Source organism: Saimiri boliviensis, chromosome 3, assembly GCF_048565385.1.
Source record: "Saimiri boliviensis isolate mSaiBol1 chromosome 3, mSaiBol1.pri, whole genome shotgun sequence".
NCBI classification, from domain to species: domain Eukaryota; kingdom Metazoa; phylum Chordata; class Mammalia; order Primates; family Cebidae; genus Saimiri; species Saimiri boliviensis.
Window position 1 is genome coordinate 146,747,534 of NC_133451.1, and position 25,038 is coordinate 146,772,571.

Below are 25,038 nucleotides of genomic sequence, written 5' to 3' on the forward strand. Positions count from 1 at the left end.
GTGGGAGGAGGTGTCACACTTTTAAACAACCAGATATGTGAACTTGGAGCAAGAACTCACTTATCACCAAGGGGATGTTGTTAAGCCATTCATGAGGGATCCTCCCCAGGATCTAGTCACCTCCCACCAGGCTTCACCTCCCACCAGGCTTCACCTCCAATGTTGGGAATCGTATTTCAACATGAGATTTGGAGTAGACAAACATCCAAACCCCGTATCAAGAGCCACAAAAGAAATGGATACAGGAACCAAAGAAGGCACTGGCCTATATAGAATAAAGTGGAGGTACAATATGAGGTCACCTCAGTTTTTTTGGAATGTTCTGCATTTTAATTCTAAATAATAATGTTCAATTCAGTTTAACACCCAAAAGCTGTTTAACTTAGAATTTTGAATTTTCTACTAAAAAAACTTTTATGTCCTAATTAATGAAAATATCCCATTTGGTCATTTATCTTGAAGGTAATGATAAATGTTAAATAAGATCTTGTTTGCATTAACTCTGTGGGATGTGTATTTAAGGTGACTATACACTTCAGTGGGTTTTAGTAAATATTGGTTCTTGCTACATGATGGGAGCTGACAAGTAATGAATGACTCCATAATGGGAACAAAAAACAATGTCTGAAAGACTCAGGCTCACATAAGACAGTTGATCTTTCTGCATCATAAACTTTTGTCCTTTGGACTTACACAGTTATCCAGTTTATATTTGAAATATTTCTTTATTGCTATATAAAGTGTTTGCCCTTCTTCTGTATGGATTACTGTATTTAAAAAAATATGCAATGGCTTGTTTGGACACTATGGACTATATGAGACTATGTTGGCCGCTGTATGTTCATATTTTATTTGCAAGGTAAACTGATAGCCTTTGCAGAAGTAATGCCAGCTAAAACATCCAGAAGAGATCTGCAGTCTGTTCTGTTAATAAGGACAGGGCACGGCCATCTACTCTGTACAACAGAGCACAATGCTTAGCATTGGGTAGATTTGAAAAAAAAATTTAAAGATAAATTATGATTTTGTGTAAGCATTAAAATAAAACTACTATCTTAGACACCTAAGAACCACAAATATTTAGACCAAAGTGTCTTGTAAAATCTACCTGAATGAAAGTTTGGTATAGCAAACTTATGACATTTCTACATTATTTTCTCTTTTGTGTTTAGTAATCAGTAGGTGTTTTGTATTTTCTCTAGTTGGAACTAAGTGATTAGTTGCATGATTTCTCTTATTACGAAACATGTTTATTTATTTATTTTTTTCTTAACACTTACCTTCAAAGCAACTCTGGGTCTACCTGGCTCAAAAAATGAGAAATCTTAAGAAAAATTGGAGTTTTTTTTTTTTTCCTCCAAATTAAATAAGGCCTGGTATGATTTAAAGCTTATCTTCGTAGTTTCACTTTCTTATATTGAAAATTATATGGAATGATAAGAGATATTTGATAATGTGAATGAGAAAATCTTATATCACATCTGGAAGGTTTCTTTCAAATAAGGTTCAGTGATTAAAGAATAACTGTAATACAATGAGTTCCTACATCTTCTGACCAAATGATACAAAATCTTGGTAATTGACAGTAAATTTGCAATTTGAAAACTATTATTCTGGATAATAAAATAGAAGAACCAGGTAGCATTTTTATACACTTATTGAATTACATATAATAGTAAATTTATTTATAAATAGCGTGATATATAGCGGTAAAATGCCCAAACTCTGGAACCAGATCAGTGGTTTCAAATTCAAATTCTACTGTTTACCTGTGTAACTCTGATGGAATTAATTATTCTACCTATCTTTGCAAAATTCTCTCTCTATAATAATAATAATAGTACCTCTCTCATAAGGTGGTTGTGTTGTGGGTCCCCAAGACCACCTTTAGCCTTCAAGATTTACTAATGTATCAGTCTGTTCTCTTGCTGCTAATAAAGACATACCTGAGACTGGATAATTTATAAAGGAAAGAGGTTTAATGGACTTACAGTTCCACAGGTCTAGGGAGACCTGAGAAAACTTACAATTATGATGGAAGGGAAGCAAACATGTCCTTCTTCACATGGTGACAGCAAGTAGAAGCACAGAGCAAAAGGGAGAAAAGCCCCTTATAAAAGCATCAGATCTTGTGAGTCCCTCCCACAACATTTGGGGATTATGGGAACTACAATTTAAGATGAGATTAGGGTAGGGACACAGCCAAACCATATCAACTAAGATACAGAAAGCCGTATAATCATAGTCATGCTTTATTATAGTGAAAATATATAAGTTAAGAACAGCAAAGGGAAATGTTTCATGGTGCGAAGTCCACAAACAAACTCCCTGGTATCCCCCCGCCAGTGGAGGAACATGGAGATGTGATTAAAGCTGCCAGCAAAATGATATATAACCCATGAAGTGTGGTAAACCAGGGAAGCTCAGCCAAGCTTTGGTTTCTAGAATTCTATCGGATGTCAGTCACATAAACATGCAGCACTGGATGATCCAGATACCAGACTCCCTTCCCCCAAGAAAAATAAGTGTTCACTTTAAATCACATTTTAGAATAAATTTATCTGATCCATCTGAAACAGCATAGCTTAAAGCCTCATGCATACGACACACTCATATTAGATAGACTCATATTAGATAGACTTTTCTATCTAGAGGTTATCTCCCAGAAGCCAACTGAAGGTCAGACCTGAAGATTCACCTTCCTTTGTGATGTGCAGAAATTGAGTAACTCAGGCCTGCTGAGTTAACCCTTTCTTGCCGAATGGTTATGAAGAATAAATGAGTTAATCCATGTAACTTAAAATAGTGCCTGGCATAGGATAGTACTTAGCACACTTAAGCAGCAAACAAGGATCAGCTATAATTTGTTCTATAGGAGTTCTATGGGCTGAATGAAGCTGACTAATTTGTAATAGAAATAAGAAATAGCTATGTTCCATGAATCTTGTTATGATGATAAATCCCCAAGTTTCAATGATGCACATTATAAGCATATTAAACACTTTACCTATGGGTGCTTTACTAAGAAAATTTTCAGTAAACATTAAATCCTGACTTTTTTTTCTTTTTCTTTTTCTTTTTTTTGTAGAGTCTTGAAACCAGCAAAACAACAATCAAAGAGCAGTTCAGTCAAGGAAAACGCCATAAATCAGGTACAAGAGTCATTCTTAACATGTAACATTAATGCATTATATTCATTTAAACTGATGATTAATTCAAGCTTTTTAAGAAAATATATATTTTACAATAATGCCAGTTAGGTGTTTTAGCATATGTATGACTGCATGTTATATAGATGATTTGCCATAATTTTATAGAGAAATTAATTTCTATAAATACCTTAAACTAATTTTGAGAGTTTTAGTAGGCCAGGCCTAGCCTAGGCAGAAATGTGAAGAAATTAACAAATTAATATTATTACTTCTTATTAAATCAATATACATGCACTAAAGTTGCATTACTTGGGAAATACTCATCTGTAAGGTGATTTTATAGAATTAGACACAACAGGCATTGTCCATTTTGCCTTTAGAATACTTACAGTCCAGCAGAGGAGATTCAGTAGATAACAATATATAAGTAAAAGCTGTGATAAATGTTACGATGTAAAATAACAGAATGGGATAAAATATTGAGAGACAAATGAAAAAAAATACAGTGGATTGGGTAAACAGAGGCTATTTCTCTGGAAGATGATATTTAAACTAAGACCTAAAATATGAGAATAAAGAGTCCCAGGCAGATAGAATAACATTGAATAAAGAAAATAAATGAAGAAAAAAAAGAAAGAAAACAGTTGAAAGGAGGATAGTGTGGCTACACCAAAGTCACAGAAGGGAAGACATATAAGACAAAGTTAGGTTGAAAATAAGATGAAAAGCCTAGTCCCGTAGGTGCTTAATATCCATTGTAAGATGCCTTTAAAGAAACAGGCATTAGAGTGAATTGGCAACCAACAGAATGGGAAAAATTTTTTGCAATGTACCCATCTGACAAAGGGCTCATTTCCAGAATCTTCAAATAACTAAAACAGATTTACAAGAAAATAAACAAGCCCATTCAAAAGTGGGCAAAGGATATGAACAGACATTTTACAAAAGAAGGCATACATGAGGCCAACAAACATGAAAAAATGCTCATCATCACTGGTCATTAAAGAAATGCAAATCAAAACTACATTGAGGTACTATCTCACACTAGTTAGAATGGCGATCATTAAAATATCTAGAGAAAACAGTTGCTGGAGAGGATGTGGAGAAATAGGAACACTTTTACACTGTTGGTGGGAGTGTAAATTAGTTCAACCATTGTTGAAGACAGTGTGACGATTCCTCAAGGACCTAGAAATAGAAATTCCATTTGACCCAGCAATCCCATTACTGCATATATATCCAAAGGATTATAAATGGTTCTACTATAAGGACACATGCATACGAATGTTCATTGTGGCACAGTTTACAATAGCAAAGACCTGGAACCAACCCAAATGCCCACTGATGATAGACTGGACAGGAAAAATGTGGCACATATACACCATGGAATACTATGCAACCATCAAAAACGATGAGTTCATGTCTTTTGTAGGGACATGGATGAACCTGGAAATCATCATTTCCAGCAAACTGACACAAGAACAGAAAATCGAACACCGCATGTTCTCACTCATAGACGGGTGTTGAACAATGAGAACACATGGACACAGGGAGGGGAGCATCACACACTGGGGTCTGTCCGGGGGGAAATAGGGGAGGGACAGTGGGGGCTGGGGAGTTGGGGAGAGATAGCATGGGGAGAAATGCCAGATATAGGTGAAGGGGAAGAAGGCAGCAAATCACACAGTCATGTGTGTACCTACGCAACAATCTTGCGTGTTCTTTACATGTACCCCAAAACCCAAAATGCAATTTAAAAAAAGATGCCTTTGGACTTGCTCTGCCTTCATTTCTGTGTGATGTCATTTGGTCTTCTCTCCTGGTCCCCTCAATATAGATGCTTTCAAATCATCACCTGACCTCACCTTACCCCCGTGTGTGTGTGTGTGTGTGTGTGTGTGTGTGTGTGTGTGTGTGTGTTTGTGTACTTTTATTTAACTTAATATTTCCTGAAGTCATTTCCAGAATTATATTGAGAAATCTTTCAAATGTTTACTTCTTGGGAATATACATTTTAAGAAGTTTTTTTTTTTTTTTTTTTTTTTTAACCTGAGACTGGCCTGCTTTTATGGAGCTTGACCTATTTTATGGCTATGTGCATTAAACTATGTTAGATAATTTTCTAGACTCTAGATAATGCAAGCAAGAAGAAAATATCTGTTTGCATCGTTGGTTTAGTTTTTTTCAGCAGAAGATTTTTCTTGACCTTAATTACATGGTTAATTTCCTCAAATTCTGATTATACTTCATATGTGAAAATATAGCCTCAGGTATCAAGGACAACTGGAGTAAGAGCTTCCTAAATAATTTTCAACATCAGCATTAGTGATATTCATTCTCTTAAACAGAGAAAAACTACATAAATTACTGTTTGTATCTCAGTTAATCTGAATCATATTTCCTTCCTTTGAAAATGCTTATTCTCTTTGATTTATAAAGCTTTATACTGCAGGCTTCTGAAAAAGTCTTAAAGTAAGACAGATGCCTACTTTAGTACTTTAAAGAAAAATTTCATCTTTAAGAAATAGCTCTGTTCCAAGAATCTCATCCTGTCACTCAGGGTCTTACTCTGTCACTCAGGCTAGATTGAAGTGGGATAGTCGTGGCTCACTGCAGCTTCGACCTCCCAGGATCAGGTGAGCCTCCCACCCTAGCCTCCTCAGTAGCTTGGATTACAGTCCTCCTCAGTAGATGGACTACACCATGCCCATCTAATTTCGTAGAGATGAGGTTTTGCCATGTTGCCCAGGCTGGTCTTGAAACCCTGAGCTCAAGTGATTCGTGTATCTTGGCCTACCGAGGAGCAGGGATTATAGGCATGAGCTACCATGCCTCCCAATAAAATGTGGAGATTTTAGACTTTGCAGCACTGAAAGTCTCAAAAACCCAGAGCTGATTTATGCTTATTCTAGAAGAGATGTTTTCAGCATATGTGTTAGAAAGGGCATCAACTTTTTTAGACCAATTCAGCACCTTCCAATTAAGTTGACTGTTATTAAAAACAGAGGCAAACATCACAGAATTTCCTAGGATTTCATAATTTACAGACAAAAAGGCTTGTTTCATCCCAGAAAGACAAGAGACAGCTGCTTTTTAATTACTACTTCTGCCATTTGCTTTCTCCTAGAGATGTGTCTCAAACTTGGAATCTAATTAGAAATCTTAATTGAAAACAGATTCTCAAGGAAAAGAAAGAAAAAAGACGAACATTGAAACATAAATGTAGGAAGAAAAACATCATATTCCAGCCAGATTGAATAATCACCTGTTTGAAAATGAGCAGGCCTCTGGAGAGCATGTTATCTGACACCAAACTGAACTTTACTGTTTCCTCTTTCAGGAGGAATTTTCCAAACCAAATGAGGGGGTCTTGTAATCTGTAAATTACAGTTTGCAGGGATTATATTTTTCTCAGAATAAAAGCAATGGTTTTAAATTTTGAAGCCTGGGTTAAATCCCAGCTCCTTTACTTGTTCCTCGTGTGACCCTGAACAAATTTTGTAACTATTCTTAATCTCAGCTAACTCTTCTCTAAAATGGGGTTTTCAAATCCTGTTTTTCAACATTGTTTCTGTCTTGTTGCTCTCTTGACTAACATATTGACTGGTATGTAGTAGCATATCTAGATATAGTAAGTTCTAGAAAGGAAGGAAAGGAATTAAAAACGCAACGAGGCTAACTTTGAGAATATGTAACAATACTGCAAATACAAAACACTGAGAAAATGCTTATTGATTCTGTACACTGGAGGTAAAGACTTAAAGGCACATTTATTTATCTGTTTATTCAAACTCTTTTTTCTTGTAGATGTTCTAGATTCTGCTATCTAGATTTAAACTCCAATTAAAGATATAGTAGCATATAATTTCTGAATTACTCATAGCATTTTGCATGCTGCTAGGCTTGACAGATGCCCAATTAATATTTGATTGATTGAGTGACGCTATGAACTACAATGCTGAGAAGCAGACATATTCTCCTGTTCTCTGGTTTACAAAAATCATATCTGGTATCTAGAATAAGAGAAATTATGCTTCTCTCTTAATATTTTCATTTGTTGATAGTAGAGATTTTAGCCTGGCTGAATAATCATCCATCTGAAAATGTTCTGCTTCTGTGTGCACTGCTACTATCAGATTGGCCGTTTTGCTACTATTTATGTACATTCCACATTACTAGATTTTTGTCTTTACTCACATTTTTAAATATCCTCCATTGTCAATATTCTCTTCCCTATTTTCTTTCCTATTCTTCCTCCTTTCTTCTTCATCTCACTCTTCCTCCTCTTCCTTCCTTTTATCTACCTTCATGTTTTTGATACAAAAATGTATTGAATTCTTATAAAAATCATTGCCTCCGTGAAACTGTCCTAGGTATTTTCTGAGATAATGATCTTATCACCTGTGTGTGTGTGTGTGTGTGTGTGTGTTTTCAGGCATGGTCCTTTTATCCATATCTGTGAAAACAGAGACTGAAACATAGAAAGTCAAGCCACATAGTATGTTAATGCCTCTTTCCTTCCATCTTCTACTCTGTCCTGTTAACCTTTACTAACACAAAAAACAAAAAAAACTAAGGGAGTGGACCACTGGCAAAGCTTGCAGCTTCCTTCCACACTGCTCTCTAGGTTACTGGTGGGAAGAATTTAGGCCATGATCAACAGGCTGCAGCCGTATTGGTTGTCTGAGTCAGGCTGGCTTTTTGAATGAGTCCTTAATTTTTGTTTCTGTTTTCCTAAAAGTCAGCAGCCGGGCTCTGCAGCATATTGAGCTGGGTGTCTTAATTTCCCGGGACACCTGCCTGCATCACTTTCCTGTGGCCTTAACATACTTAGAGTATTTCTCCCTAATTTATGACTTGGCTATACACATGATGCTGAGGACTGCTCCTCCACAGAAGCCTGGTCTACTGTTTCCCTATCAGCCACACCAAACCCAGGGGAGCCTCTTTTTTATTGATGTGTATTCAGATTAAATTGGAGTGTATCAATTAAGTCATGGCTATTGGGACTCTTGGCTCCTTCATAGATGAGTCAATATTTCTGTCCCAGTTTTATCCTTCTTAGTGCCTTGCCAAATGGATTTCTGCTTGCTTCTTTTTTTATTCCTGCATTTCTTTTCATTGATTTCACATCGGTTATTATCAAAGCTTTCAAATTGTTCCTCTCTTAGGCCATTTCCCACTCTCCTGGTCCTATTAATAATAAATATAACTAAAATAAATAATACTGTGATATTAATGATACTTCTAAAATATTTTTTGTTTTTATTCATAGTTTAAAAATTTACATACAGTAAATTTTTCACTTTTGGCATACATTTCTTTGAGTTTTGACAAATACACACATTTGTGCAGCCACCACCACAATCAAGGCACAGAATACTTAACATTACCCTACAAAACCTCCCTCTTCCCATCCACTTATGGTCAAACTCTTCTGCTTACCTACTGGACTTTTTCTATCCCTATATTTCTACCTTTTCTATTTCTGTCATTAAAATAGAATCACAGGCATTTGAGCTGGCCTCCTTTTACTTACCATATTGTGCTTGACGCTCACCCATTTGTCTCTTTATTCCTTTTTATTTTATTTAATGAATTTATCACTGTGTAATTGTCCTTTTACCGTCTGAAGATCTTTGGGGTTGTTTTAGGTTTTTAGTTATTTTTTAAAAGCCACCATAAACATCCGTGTCCAGGTTTTTAAGTGATCAAAGATTTCATTTCTCTTGGGCAAAAACCCAGAAATTAGATTGCTGAGTCATATCTTATGTGTGTATTGAATGTTATAAGAAACTACCAAACTGTGCCAAGTATGGTGGCTCACAATTGGAATCCCAGCACTTTCAGAGGCCAAGGTGGAAGGATTGTCCAGGAGTTTGAGACCAGCCTGGGCAACATGGTGAAATGCTCTCTTTAAAAAAAAAAAATTAAGGCTGGGCACAGTGGCTCAGTCCTGTAATCCCAATACTTAGGGAGGCTGAGGCAGGTGGATCACAAGGTCAGGAGTTCAAGACTAGGCTGGCCAATATGGTGAAAACTTATCTCTACTAAAAATACAAAAATTACCTGGGCATGGTGGCAGGTGCCTGTATTCTCAGCTACTCAGGAGGCTGAGGCAGGAGAATCACTTGAACCCAGGAGGCAGAGGTTGCCGTGAGCCAAGATTGTGCCACTGCACTCCAGCCTGGGCAACAGAGCAAGATTCTGTCTCAAAACAAAACAAAACAAAAAACAAAAAAAACCTACCAAACATTTTCCCAAAGTAACTATACTATTTTCAGTTCCCACTTGTAGTGTATGAAAGATCCAGTTGATTAACATCCTTACAAGAGATTGGTATTGTCAGGCTTCTAGAATTATAGTTATTCTAATGGGTATATAGTAATAATTCTCTGTGGTTTTAATTTATATATTCTTAATGACTAATGACACAACATTTTTTTCCATGTTTATTTACCATCAGTATATCTTACATGTTTTCTTTGGTGAAGTGTCTATTTAAATTATTTATCCTTTTTTTTTTAGTGGATTTTTTTTTTTTTTTTTTTTTTTTACTTATACTTTAAGTTCTGGGATACATGTGCAGAACGTGCAGGATTGTTACATAGGTATACATGTTCAATGGTGTTTTGCTGCACCCATCAACCCGTAATCTACATTAGATATTTCTTCTAATGCTGTGATACCTCTCCCAGTCCCCCACCCCTGACAGGCCCTGGTGTGTGATGTTCTCCTTTCTGTGTCCATGTGTTCTCACTGTTCAATTCCCAATAATGAGTGACAACATGCAATGCTTCCTATTCCTGTGTTAGTTTGCTGACAATGAAGGTCTCCAGCTTCATCCATATCCCCGCAAAGGACATGAAGTCATCCTTTGTTATGACTGCATAGCATTCCATGGTGTATATGTGCCACATTTTCTTTATCCAATGTATCGTTGATGGGCATTCGGATTGGTTCCAAGTCATTGCTATTGTGAGCAGTGCTCCAATAAACATCCATATGCATGTGTCTTTATAGCAGAGTGATTTATAATCCTTTAGCTATGTACCCAGTAATGGGATTGCTGAATCAAATGGTATTTCTGGTTCTAGATCCCTGAGGATTCACCACCCTGTCTTCCACAGTGGTTGAACTAATTTACACTCCCAACAACAGTGTAAAAGTGTTCCTATTTCTCCACATCCTCTCTGGCATCTGTTGTTTCTTGACTTTTTAATCATCGCCATTCTAACTGGCATGAGATGGTATCTCATTGTGGTTTTGATTTGCATTTTTCTAATCACCAGTGATGATGAGCTTTTTTTCGTATGTTTGTTAGCCACATAAATGTCTCTTTTTGAGAAGTGTCTGTTCGTATCCTTCACTCACTTTTTAATGGGGTCATTTGTATTTTTCTTGTAAATTTGTTTAAGTTCCTTGCAGATTCTGGATATTAGCCCTTTGTCAGATGGATTGATTGCAAAAATTTTTTCCCATTATGTAGGTTGCCTGTTTAGTCTGATGATAGTTTCTTTTGCTGTGTGGAAAGTCTTTAGTTTAATTAGATTCAATTTGTCAATTTTGGCTTTTGTTTTCATTGCTTTTGGTGTTTTAGTCATGAAGTCTTTGCCCATGCCTATGTCCTCGATGGTATTTCCTAGGTTTTCTTCTAGAGTTTTCATGGTTTTAGGTCTTACGTAAGTCTGTAATCCTTCTTGAATTTATTTTTGTGTAACGTGTAAGGAAGGGGTCCAATTTCAGTTTTCAGCAGATGGCTAGCCAGTTTTCCCAACAGCATTTATTAAACAGGGAATCCTCTCTCCATTGCTTGTTTTTGTCAGATTTGTCAAAGATCAGATGGTTGTAGATGTGTGGCATTATTTCACTCGTGATTTGGCTCTCTGTTTGCCTATTACTGGTGTATAGGAATGCTTGTCATTGATTTTTGTATACTGAGACTTTACTGAAGTTGCTTATCAGCTTAAGGAGATTTTGGGCTGAGACAATGGGTTTTCTAAATATACAATCACATCATCTGCAAACAGAGACAATTTGACTTCTTCTTTTTATAATTGTATACCTATTATTTCTTTCTTTTGCCTGATTGCCCTGGTCAGAAATTCCAATACTATGTTGAATAGGAGTAGTGAGATAGGGCATCCTTGTCTTATGCCGAATTTCAAAGGGATTGCTTCCTGCTTTTGCCCATTCAGTGTGATACTGGCTGTGGGTTTGTCATAAATAGCTCTTATTATTTTGAGATATGTTCCATCAATACCTAGTTTATTGAGAGTTTTTAGCATGAAGCGGTGTTGAATTTTATTGAAGGCCTTTTCTGCATCTATTTAGATAATTATTTGATTTTTGTTATTGGTTCTGTTTATGCGATGAATTACATTTATTGATTTGCATATGTTGAACCAACCTTGTATCCCAAGGATGAAGCCACATTGATCGTGGTGGATAAGCTTTTTGATTTGCTGCTGGATTTGGTTTGCTAGTGTTTTATTGAGGATGTTTGCATCAATGTTCATCAGGGATATTGACCTGAAATTTTCTTTTTTTGTTGTTTCTCTGCCAGGTTTTGATATCAGGATGATGCTGGCCTCATAATAAGTTCAGAGGAGTCCGTCTTTTTCTATTGTTTGGAATAGTTTCAGAAGGAGTGGTAACAGCTCCTCTTTCTACCTCTGGTAGAATTCAGCTCTGCATTTATCTGGTCCTGGGCTTTTTTTGGTTGGCAGGCTATTAATTATTGCCTCAATTTCAGAACTTGTTATTGGTATATTCAGGGATTCGACTTCTTCCTGGTTCAGTGTTGAGAGGGTGTTGGTGTCCAGGAATTTATCAATTTCTTCTAGAATTCCTAGTTTATTTCCTGGAAGTGTTCATAGAATTTTCGGATGGTGGTTTGTATTTCTGTGGGATCAGTGGTGATCTCCCCTTTATCATTTTTTAAATTTATTTTTATATTGTACTTTAGTTCTGGGGTACATGTGCAGACCATGCAGGGTTGTTGCAGAGGTACTTACATGGCAAGGTGGTTTGCTTCCTCTAACCCCCTGTCACCTATATCTGGCATTTCTCATTTTTTATTGTGTCTATTTGATTCTTCTTTCTTTTCTTCTTTATTAGTCTGGCTAGTGGTCTTAGAGAATTTTAAAAGGTTATTAAATATTCTGTATTGAAATTCCAGATCACATACAAGTTTGCAGATATTTGTGTTAATGTGTAGCTGTATTTTCATTTTCTCAACAGTGTCTTTCACAGAGTAGAAGTTTTTAACTTCAATAAAGTCAACTTTACAATTTTTTTTTATGTACTGAACTACATTTTGTGTCATATTATGGAATGTTTATCAATGTCTATAGGCTTTTCTCCCCTATTTTTCTGTAGAAGTTTTGTTAGGTTTGATAATTAGATTATCAATATTGTTAACTGTGTACAGTCTGAGATGTGTTCTTTTTGTTGTTGTTGTTCTTTTGCACATGGCTATTCAATTGTTGCACTATTTAAATAATTCTTTTTTCTCTCCATTGAATTGCCTTTGTGTCTTTAAAAATAATTGATTATGTACATATGTCTTGTCTCTGTTTTATTGCTCTGTAACTATTCTACTTTCAAAGCCTTGTTATTTTTTAAATTAAGTAGTTTGAGTTCTCTGTTTTTGTTCTGCTTTTTCAAAACTGTTTTTGCTATCCTTTCTTTGTCTTCTCATAGATATTTTAGAATTAGCTTTTTGTTGATATCTACTAATAATCTTGCTTGGATTTCGATTTGTTTATGTTGAGTCTATAGAGCAGTTGGGCAAAATTGACATTTTACCAATAAGGCATCTTCTAATCCATGAGCATGGTCTGTCTCTCCATTTAAATAAGTCTTATTTTATTTCTTGCATCAATGTTTATAGATTATAACACATAGATTCTATATAAAAAACCAAACTGAGTGAAACTTTATGTTCTTTATATTTTATATAAAGAGCATATATAAAGCATATGAAGAGCAAAACTGGAGGAATCACATTACCTGACTTCAAATTATACTACAGAGCTGTAGTAACAAAAACAGCAATGGTACTGGCATAAAAACAGACACATAGACCAATGAAACAGAATAGAGAGCCCAAGAACAAAGCCACACACCTACAGTGAACTTATTTTTGACAAATGTGTCAAGAACATACACTGGAGAAAAAAACAGTCTTTTCAACAAATAAGTCTGGAAAAACTGGATATCCATATGCAGAAGAATTAAACTAAACCCTTATCTTTCACCACATACAAATAAAAATGAATTAAAGACTTACATCTAAGACCTCAAACTATGAAACGACTGTAAGAAAACATTGGAGAAACTCTCCAGGATGTTGGTCAGGGCAGTATTTCTTGAGTAGTATCCCACAAGCACAGATGACCAAAGCAAAAATGAACAAATGGTATCCATAAAGTTAAAAAGCTTCTGTGCAGCAAAGGAAACAGTCCACAATATGAAGAGCCAATTCACAGAATGGGAGAAAATATTTGCATATGGCCCATCAGAGAAGGAGTTAATAATCAGAATACATAAGGATCTCAAACAACTATATAGAAAAAAATTAATAATCCTATCAAAAATGGGCAGATTTGAATAGACATTTCTGAAAAGAAGACACATAAATAGCAAAAAGGTGCTCAACATCACTTATCAGAGAATTGCAAATCAAAACTGCAATGTTATGTCATCTCACCCCAGTTAAAATGCCTTTTATCCAAAAGACAGGAAATTACAAATGCTGGCAAGAATGTGGAGAAAGGGAGCACTCATGCACTGCTGGAGGAAATGTAAATTAGTACAATCACTATGGAAAACAGTTTGGAGTTTCCTCAAAAGACTAAAAATAGAGCTACCATATGATCCAACAATCTCACTGCTGGATATATACCCACAAGAAAGAAAATCAGTATATAGAGGAGATATACAAGTTCCCATGTTTGTTGTAGCACTGTTCACAATAGTGAAGATTTGAAGCAACCTAAGTGTCCACACATAAACAGATGAATGGATAAAGACAATGTGATACATAGACACAACGGAGTACTCTTCAGCCATTAAAAAAAAAAAAAATGATATCCAGTTGTCTGCAACAACATGCATAGAACTAGAGATCATTATGTTAAGTGAAATCAGGCAACCACAGAAAGACAACATCACATGTTCTCACTGATTTGTGTGTTCTAAAAATCAAAACAATTGAACTCATGGATTTAGAGGGTGGAAGGATGGTTATCAGTAAGTTTGGAAGAGTGTCCTTAGGGGAAGGTAGGGATGGTTAAAGTTTATAAAAATAAGTGAATGAATAAGATCTATGATTTGATAGCATAATAGAGTGACTGTGATCAATAATAATGGTACATATTAAAATAACTAAAATAGTGTAATTTGATTATTTGTAACACCAAGGACAATTGCTTGAGGGGATGGATGCCACTTTCTCCATGATGTGATTATTTCACATCACAAAATAATGAGATTTTGATACCTCATAAATATATACACCTACTATGTACCCACAAAACTTAAAAATACAAAAATTATTTAATCTGTATATTCACAGAATTGTATGTTCAACCATCACTAAAATTAATATTAGAATATTTCTATTTTTTCCAAAAGAAATGTTACATCCCTAAAGCCATCACCTCAATTTTGCTCCAACTTCCCTATCTCTAGGCAGCCACTAATCTACCTTTTGTCTCTACAGACTTGTCTCTTCTGAACATTTTACATGAATAGAATTATACAATATGTGGTTCTTTCACATAGCATAATGTTTTCAAGGATCATCCGTGTTTGCAGAATGTATTAGTATTTCATTCTCCCCCTCCTACCTTTATTTTGGTATAATCGACAATTAAAATAGTATATAATAAGCTCCCTTATTATTTCTAACTTTCTTTTCTAGAAAATTTTGACATTTCTATGTAAACAGTTATGTTGTCTGCAAACAAGGATGGCTTTATTTTTCCTTTTTCAATCTGTATGTCTTTTTTATTTTTTTCTTTTCCTAGCTTTATTGCATAAGCATTATACACCTCCATTGTTCAGGGGAGAGAGAAAAGTGAACATCCTTGCCTTATTCTCATTTTTATGGGCAAAGAATCAAGAATTTTATCATTCACTGTGCCCATTATCAGGTTAAGGATCTGGCCTGGTTGTTTTCTTTGTAGCTTTTAACTACAAATTCAATTTCTATGGCAGGCATAGAATTATTCAGGCTATCTATTTCTTTTTGAGTGAAATTTGGTTGTATCATGTAAGAAATTGGTCAATTATATCTGTTTTTTGTTTGCCTTCATAGTATTATCAGAATATTTCCTTATCATATTAATGTTTATGGTCTATAGGGATATCCCCTCTTCCATTCCTGATACTGGTAATTTAGATATTTTCTGTTTCCTTTGTCAGTCAAGGTAGAGGTTTGTCAATTACATTAACCTTTTAAATAATTAATTGTTGATTTCATAGATTTTTCTCTATTTTAAATTTTCAAAGCTTAGCTCATTTATTTGAAACTTCTTTCCTAATAGAAGCACTCTGTATTTTTCTATGAATACCACATGGTATCCAACAAATTTTATATAGGAGTGTTTTCTAGTTTCCAAATACTTGTATTTTCCAGATATTTTTCTGTTATTGAATTCTAGTTTAATATCATTGTGGTTTAAGAACATTATATGATTTCAATTCTTTTAATATTTTTTATTATTTTATGATTCCTGTCAAAGAATGTGCACTATTCTTTAATCAAAATCATAAGAAAAACAAAGCAGAAAAATTCACTTTATTAAGGTTAACTTCTCTAAAGTGTAACTCCTTTCAACGATTTTCCTGTCTAACTTATTTTTTTTAGAGTCCTTAGGTAGCTTGGTTTTGTATTTACTCCCAATCAGTGTGAAGTAATGCCTCTAGTTGCCTTGGTTCATCCTGGCTAGAAATAAAACAATTAACAACTTTGCGTAAATAAATTTAATTCTCTCCAAAATTAGATATTACCATTTTCCCAAGTGTATTATAAGGGGGCTAAGGAAAGTATGGCTAAGGGAATTGCGCAAGGTCCCTGAGTAAATGAAGAGGGCTAGACAGTTTGGATGCATAATTGGTCCCAACCACTTTGCCGTATCTCTCTCCGGTTGAATTGACTATACTGATGAGTGCCATATGACATGATAGGGATTCGGAGGAGCATTTCAGACCAACATCGTGTTAATGAATACAGGAAAGACCCCAAAACAACAAGAACGGCCATTCAAAGACATATTAATTTGCCTAGATGAGGGAACAAAAGCTGGTCAAGAAATTATCAGAGTAGTTCACGAACGGGGAAAGAATCAGGGGGCTTTAAGTAGCAAAAAGGTGCAGGCGTTGGGAGGGTGCATAGCAAGGCATGCAGAAATGAGTTTTATGTTGCTAATTAAAGATTTTCATGAAAAGGGTTTTATGCTAATTAAAGATTGAAAGCCAGGACTCTGGCAAGGGCAGACAGTGAAAGGAAACTTCTCTGCTTAAAACAATAAACTCTCTATGGTAGGTGCTCAATAAATTCATATGACATAAACTAATCATTATGGTATTTTTCTCACTTCTGACATGTAGGATCAAAGCAATCCTAAAAGCTAGTGATCTTTTACTTGAGATTAAGAAGAGTGAAAGGAAGAAGGAAAGTCTACACATGTTGTTTTTTGCAGTGTTCAGACGTAAATCATATTATACTTTCATGTAAAATTTGAGCTCATTTCCTTCTATTACATCAGTGGCAATCCTTCATATACCTCAGTTTATCATAGAGGATTAATTCATGTTACACAGGGGATTTGTTAAATTAGTTCATGATTTCCTGTCATCCCATGAGTTGCTCAGAGAAATGCTGAATGAATTTGCAGGTAGAACAATAGCCTAGAACTTCATTATTTGGCCGATTTCTCCTTGTAGATATTCCACCTAGTTCAAGTTGAGCAATTACATTTTTATTTTTCATTTTTTGCTCTTATTCTCACTGTAGAGCAGTTTTATTGAATAAATATTTTAAGGTAGACTGTACGATTGTGTACATATTGGAGATCAAGGAAACTGCTTGTGGTAAAAAGAATTAAGATGTATTATGTGTATGCAGTAGGCAGTTGGGAAAGAGAAAACTTAGTTATGTCATATTATATTCTTTGCAAATAACCTCAGGCACTCTATGAACTTCTCTGGAGAGCTAAAGTGCAATTATGATATTCACGTATATGTATTTATTCTTGCCCACCATAGTAAAAAGTGGAAGATAAAATTTTAATTAAATTCATTGTCTTACTTTGAAATGTCAAATTTCAAAATAAAATGAGTAATCCATCATCAGAAACTACCGATAATTTAGTCAATACTAATTTGAACCTGAAACGTATCATCATAAGGAATTCAATCAGCTCTAGGAATTAATGATTTGTGATGATGTCTGTATTAGAAATGTCCTGAGGATACTATCAGAGCTTCAGTTTTAGTTTTGCTTTAGCACATGCTATTTTACTGATCTTAGTACATGTGTGGCTGTGTGCATAAGGATTTTGAAACGACTGACAGTGCTGAGGCCACACTTCTTCAGAGTTCTCTATTTTAGTGCATATGAAAAAAGAATCCATCTTCGGCCAAATTATAATTTTCTTTATGTGTTTCTTCTTCTTGAGATAGGCTGCTAGAAGTCACTGTATTTGGAATATGCAGTTTGTTTGAAGAAAAGTATCAGGAAAAAAACCTGTCACCTTAAGTGTGGACAATAGATTTTTTTCCTTTATTTAGGTTTCCGGAAGATGTCAGAGAAAGGCACTGAAAAGTCCCTATGCATCCAGCAAACTGTTATATAAAGATCATGTTCCATTTTTCTAAACCTTTCTAAACCTTTCTAAACTGTGTGATAGCAGTTTTATCTTTTCAAGTGTATTTGGGGCTCAAGGCTTCACAAGATTTTGTTAAGTAGGCAAAATCCAATGTGTCAGGTGAAGTATTTATAGAAGAAACAGTTTCCATGAAGTTTTAGTCTTTTCTGGAATATCCCATGAAAGTTTCTATCATTTAGATGACATGTAAGAAGCAACCAAGAGTGTCACACACTGAAGAGCAGGGTAAAAGCTCACTTCAAAACAAAAAACCTCTTTAATCCCCATGTGGCCACTAGTCAGCTGGATACAAAAACTCTTCAGATTTGTCTCTGAGACTTGGTGTTCCCATCCCTCAAATGAGATGACTACTAGTTTCTTTATATCTCTTCAATTCTACCTTCTGTTGAAACATTTTATCCCCGTATTTTAAAGATTTAGCCAAGCCGTTTCAAAAAGCAGATTGAGATTCTATCAAGCATGTGTTCCCGTCTTCACTTTGTAATTCTTCAGGATGCTTTCCCTTTTGCTGAATGACACAGAACAAAATCTAAAGAGTCAGATCGCTGACTTACTGCATTCCCAGAGTGGGTCCGTGTTCTCCCCTTCAAGATGTCGGGTCACTATTGGATACTATTCAAATTTTGGTTCAGATCTGATACTGTTGGAGTTATCACAATAAACTCTGTGCCTTGTCACAGAGATAGACAGAGCCCCCATCTTCACTTCATATACATGACTCTTATCCTAATGTGAAACAAGTGAGTAACAGACTGACCTCTGATTTACAGTGAATCAAAAGCACAGTGTTCTGTTTGTTCAGCTGAGGTCTCTGCCTTGCTGCTTTGTGTGCTGTCGTTTTAACTGTCAAGGTTTTGCTAGTTCCAGTGATCATGGATTACTCACTGTGATTTGGAATCATTTCTTCACTGGGATTGTAATCTCCAAAAGGCCATCTCATAATTCAAAGAAGCAATAAAAGAAACGATTTGACCCAGCAATCCCAATACTGGGTATATACCCAAAGGATTATAAATCGTTCTATGATAAAGACACATGCACACATATTTTCATAGCAGTACTGTTTACAAGCAAAGACCTGGAACCAACCCAAATGCCCATCAACGATAGACTGGACAAGGAACATGTTGCACATATGCACCATGGAATATGATGCACCCATAAAAAATGATGAGTTTGTGTCCTTTGTAGGGACATGGATGAATCTTGAAACCATTATTCTCAGCAAACTGACACAAGAACAGAAAATCAAACACCGCATGTTCTCACTCATAGGCGGGTGTTGAACAATGAGAACACATGGACACAGGGAGGGGAGCTTCACACGCTGGGGTCTGTTGGAGTGGGGCAAGGGAGGGACAGTGGGGAGTGGGGAGGTGGGGGAGGGATAACATGGGGAGAAATGCCAGATGTAGGTGATGGGGGGATGGAGGCAGCAAGCCACATTGCCACATGTGTACCTATGCAACAATACTCCATGATGTGCACATGTACCCCAGAACCTAATGTACAATAAAAAAAAAAAAAAGCAAAAAATCCCCTACTATCTCTTTGTTAACTAATCAGAATGCTGGGTATGGAGAACTAGATGTATCCAATCATTAGAAACTATTTTCAGGCAGGGTGCAGTGGCTAATGCCTATAATCTCAGCACTTTGGGAGGCCGAGGCAGGTGGATCACTTGAGGTCAGGAGTTTGAGACCAGCCTGGCCAACATGTTGAAACCCTGTCTCTACCAAAAATATAAAAAAATAGACAGGCATGGTGGCAGGCACCTGGAATCCCAGCTACTCAGGACACTGAGGCAGGAGAATAGTTTGAACCTGGGAGGCCAAGATTACAGTTAGCCATGATGGAGCCACTGCACTCCAGCCTGGGCGACAGAGTGAACCCATTTCAAAAAGACAAAAACAGAAACAACAACAACAACAACAAAGAAACTATGTTTAGACACCAGTGATTTTGAATCTTTATTCTTGATTTTTTTGTACTGCCTTGTCCACAGAAAGTATATTTGCATCAAGAACCAGTAAAAGAACCAGAGATGTCGCAAAGACACAGGATGCTATAAATAAGATCATAAGTACGTCTGTTGTGTTTTGACTTTCACATTTCTGTCTATGGGTTTTAGGACTTGGACATTAAATGCTATATTGATAGTTTATACTTTTTTGGGGGGATTATTTTTGAGAATGAAGAATAATATAAATAAAAACAGCAAATATGAGATAAATATCTTCTAGTCCTTCCTTCTTTTTTCTACACCTCTGCCCTAATTTCTTTCTCAAGAAGTAATAGAAGTTTGATTTTTTTGTGTGTGTAAAAGCAGGTGACATATAGAGAAAGGGCTCTAGATTTGGAGACTCGAGTCTACATCTGTGTTTCTCCAATTAGTATGTGGATCCTCAAAGAAATTGCTTTTTAATCTTTAGTTTTGTGTCTGTAAAGCTGAAGTTACATAATACATTTGTTATGAAGATTAATTTAATGCATATAAAATGATAACACAGAGCATGACACATAAACATCCTCAGAAAATTGTGGCTACTGTTGGCTAAAATGAATTTCACAGACAATAGTAGAAATAGAACTCTGTGGAGATTATGGACGGATATTAGTAGCACCTCCCCTCATTCGGTATTTCCAAGGAGGAAGGGAAGTGTGATGTTTTAGTCAATTTTATAGAATTGATTCTATCTCTGGTCTCACACACACTCTTTGCATGTTTCTGTGTGTCACGCTAGTTTGAACTGTAGCATGTCCTAAAACCCACAGTGCTTTTAGTGGATTGTTAAATTCTAGATAATCCCGCTTTGATGACATTAAGAAACTAGTTATTGTGATCTGTGCTCTAGTTGTGCTTGCCAACCTCCAACACATTCCTAAGTGTGGCAAGCCATGAACTGGCTCTGTTTAGCCGCAGGGGTACTTTGGTTTGTCTTTGCCAGGGGCTGAATAGGTTGCCAAGAGTTGGGCAGCTGAGCTGAGGCTGGGGAGAGCAAAGATGAAAGGGAGATAGAGCTGGGGACAGAAATCGGGCTGAGTTGGGGCTGGACCATGGAACAAGTCCATCAAAAAGAGGCCAACTTCTTATAGAGGATGAGACCGTAGGTGAGTGTCCAGCACCAGGGAGAGAGAACTGAGTTTATGAGACCTTGGACAGCCTGGAAGCACTGATGATAGGACATGAACCAATTGCTGAAGAGCCTGAAGCCTAGACTAGCATCCAGGACAGCTCCAGGCAACAGTCTAGAAAGTGTGGTTAAGTAAACATATGGCTGTAGCCCACATTGGCTTTCTATTTGACAGAATTCCCTATTCATCTCTTTCAATTATGAGCCTAGAATCTGCGTGGTCTTCTATGCCATAATGTGGTACTTGTTAAGCTTAAGTGTGTGTAAGAATCACCTTTGCTAAAATGTACGTTCCCTTTTTTTTTTTTGAAAAGGAGTCTCACTCTGTTGCAAGGCTGAAGTGCACTGGTGCGATTTCAGCTCACTGCAATTTCTGCCTCCCAGTTTCAAGTGATTCTCCTGCCTCAGCGTCTCAGGGAGCTGGGATTACAGGCATGTGCCACCATACCCAGCTAATTTTTGTATTTTTAGTAGAGATGGAGTTTCACCATGTTGGCCAGGATGGTCTCGATCTCCTGACCTCATGATTCACCTGCCTCAGCCTCCCAAAGTGCTGGGATTACAGGCATGAGCCACTGTGCCTGGCCTAAAATGTACATTCTAATGTGGTAAGTCTAGAGTGTGGCTCAAGGTTCTGTGTTTCTAACAAGCTTCTAGGTCATGCAGATGCTGCTTGTCCAGGGACCATATTTTAAGTGTTAATACCCTTACGGACTATTACTGCTCGGTCTTGCTAGATCCATGGGTCTTCTCTATCTGTTTGATGTCTGCGCTGCTTCCTCCTGGCAAAGAGGAGAACATCACTAACTAGTTACAGAGCTACTCTGCTGCTGGACTGGTTGCCTTCAGGATATTTGATCACACTGGAGCCCTGACAATTCTCATCTTTATTCTTATTGTGACAAAGCAGGTCCTCACTGAATTTAATATTGGTAGCAAAATCATACTGACATCCTGGATAGCTCAATTGTCTCCTGATGCAATTGGTTTTCCTGAGCAGAAACATTTCCCTATTCATGCACACACATCCATTGTCCTGACAGGAGTTATCTTCTGCCTGTTCAGGGGTCTCTGTAAAATCCAGGCATGCCTTTAACCTTTAAATAGAGTCTTGATTATTTTTTCAGGTAAATTACAGAATTTGCCACTTTACACCATTTTCCACAAAGAGAACCTTTCTCCCGATACTTTGGCTTTTATTCTACTGTTGCTTTTGGATGATGTTAAAATCAGGATATATTCCTGTTACTGGGCACAGGGGCCTGGTTGCAGAAGTCTGAATATAGTTGTCCTGCAATGAGGGCAGCCTTCAAAGTAGTTTTTCTTGTTTCCTCTGAGAGGAAAGGAGCAGAAAGGACAAAGGCAAATCCCCATCTGGATCGTATTTCTAGTTTTGCCTTTTCTTGACATTATTTAGCATCTGGCTGATCCTGAGAAGCCCTGTCCATCCACACTCTATCTTGCCTATTCTAAGTGTTTAGAAGGTTTTTAACTGATGTGACATTGTGAAATATACCTAGTTCACTAGAATGAAGTCCTAGCTTCAGAAATGTTGTGGCATTGTTGTGATATGAACAAGTTTAATGGCTTCAATACTGAAAAGCTACATCATCAGCATAACTTGACACTTGCTCAGTGTTTATTTTTATTTATTTTTTTTGAGATGGTTAGGAAATAATAATTGATTCAGCTCTTCATATCTAAGCACTGCTTGGAAACCAAAACAAGAGCTGTAGGTAGGTAGCATCATCAAGCATCTAGCACTCCCTGCCTGGACATCAGCCAGCACAGGCCAGGAAACCTCTTTAACCAGAGGTCCATTCAGCACGCAAGAATATAGCTAGTCATGTGATGCCTCTCATTGCTGTCAAGCTGAGATACCACCTACACCACAGGCACCTTCTGTCGTTTGTCTTTCCCTACTCTATCATCCTCTTTTGCTATGGACTTAGTTGGTCATGACTATCTTCGGATCATCTCACTTTAAAATATAACATAATGCTCACGGGTCTTGTGTTTCTATGAAAAACAGTCTCTCACCTTGCACTTCTTTGGGGAACATTTTGTTTCTTTGTCTTACTAGAAACCTGGCTTTCTCATAAGGAACTATTTCTTTGCTGCCTACTCTCATGTACCCAGGCCACACATCAGAGAGCCCAGAGGCAGGGCTACCATTTTCCGAGTGCCATAGATGCCCTTTAAATTGTCATAATTTCTTATAAGATTACAGATCCCTGGCTATGCACACCTTCATTCCTATTTATTATGTTCATTGTTCAAACTCCTGGTCCTCTCTAGACTTTTCTACTAGGCACAGTCCTTCCCTAGTCCTCAGGATCTGACAGTGATCCTTCAGGTGATTTCAATTTCCATGGAAGTAACTCATCTAACACCCTTGATGCATAATTTCTTCATCTTGCTGGTTCAAGAGACTACCAATACTGCTCCATTTCAGCCACCTACCAATACTACTCCATTTCAGCCACTCCATGCCTATACCCTGAACTTCTCACTTCTCATCACTTAGATCTGAATACTTTTCTTATCTCCCAATATATTAAATATATTACATCTTTCTTCTTTAATGACTTCCCAGTCCAGCCTAGAGACCCTTCGGTCACATTGTGAATACTACATTCTGTACTTCACTCTTTACTCACTGCACTAGCAGGAAAATCTCAACACTACGTCCACTCTACTGCCCTTCTTCTTCAATCTGCTGAGCACTGCTAGAGAAAGCCTCACAGCTAGTCAGACTGAGGCCCCCACTAATCTGTGGTCTCCAGGCCCCTCCACATTCAATTTCCTTGACACATGTTTGCCTCATCCAGTGCTCATAGAAACCAGCTCAAAACTCTGCCTTTCTTCTCAAAGCTCCCTACTGCACTGCCTCAGCATTTCCTCTCAACATATGACTCTGCCTCTTTTTGGTTCAATTCATAATGAGTATTTAAAACATAACAAGGATACAAAAAAAACACCATATTTTTTCCTATTGCACCGTTTAAGAAATAAAACTTTCCTGATACAGTTGAAGACTACTTGTTCCCCTCCCTGATCACATTGATCATGTCCCTCCTTCATTTCTCTGTTGTATATGTATCCTCAAGGGATGTATTAGTTTGCTGCAATAGATTAATTTTATGGCAAAATAGCAATTACTTTGGCACTACCTATAGAACTATAGAGCATTGTTTTACAGGTTTTACAATGTCTATAAGTGCCATCCTCTCTCTCTCTCTCTCTCTCTCTCTCTCTCGCTTGCTTGCTCGCTCTCTCTCTCTCTCTCCCTCCCTCCCTCCCTCCCTTCTTGGCACTCACTCTCTTTTCTCAATTCTTAGTGAAGTTTATTTATGTGGCTTCATAAAATGAAGATCTCTTCATTTTCTCTACTATAAAGAATGAATAAATCACAATATGTTCTCTACCTTCTTGCTGATGGACACTTAGCCTGTTTTCAATATTTTATTAGAAAGCCTGTTTTCAATATTTTATTAGAACTTGATTTGTTGTAAACATTCTTACAGTATCTTTTAATATGCATTTATAAGAGTTTGTCTACATTATATACATAGAAGTGAAAGTACTTTTCAACTTTACTGGATATCAACAAATTATTTTTCATTGTGGTTGGAGTACCTGCAGTGTATAAAAGTTTCTATTACTCTAAATGTTCATCAATATTTGAGGTTTTGAAACTAAAATATTTACTTATTAATGGTTATATTTCATATATAATTCGATTTTAATTTATACTTTCCTGATACTAGTGAAGTTGAGAATCATTTAATATGTTTCTGGGTAATTTGTGTTTAATATTTTTGTAATTTTTAAAATGTATTTTGATAGTTT

At 36.5% G+C, this 25,038-nt stretch overlaps 1 protein-coding gene across 9 annotated transcripts in view; it reads left to right on the top strand.

Moving 5' to 3' along the window:
- INPP4B (inositol polyphosphate-4-phosphatase type II B) overlaps window positions 1-25,038 on the top strand; it is an 871,737-nt gene that overhangs the window by 397,793 nt on the left and 448,906 nt on the right. For all 9 annotated transcript variants that reach the window (XM_074396868.1, XM_074396869.1, XM_074396867.1 and 6 more), the window contains one exon: window positions 3,089-3,152. The gene's annotated coding sequence lies outside the window, so the exon portion shown is untranslated. The remainder of the gene's footprint in view (window positions 1-3,088; window positions 3,153-25,038) is intronic.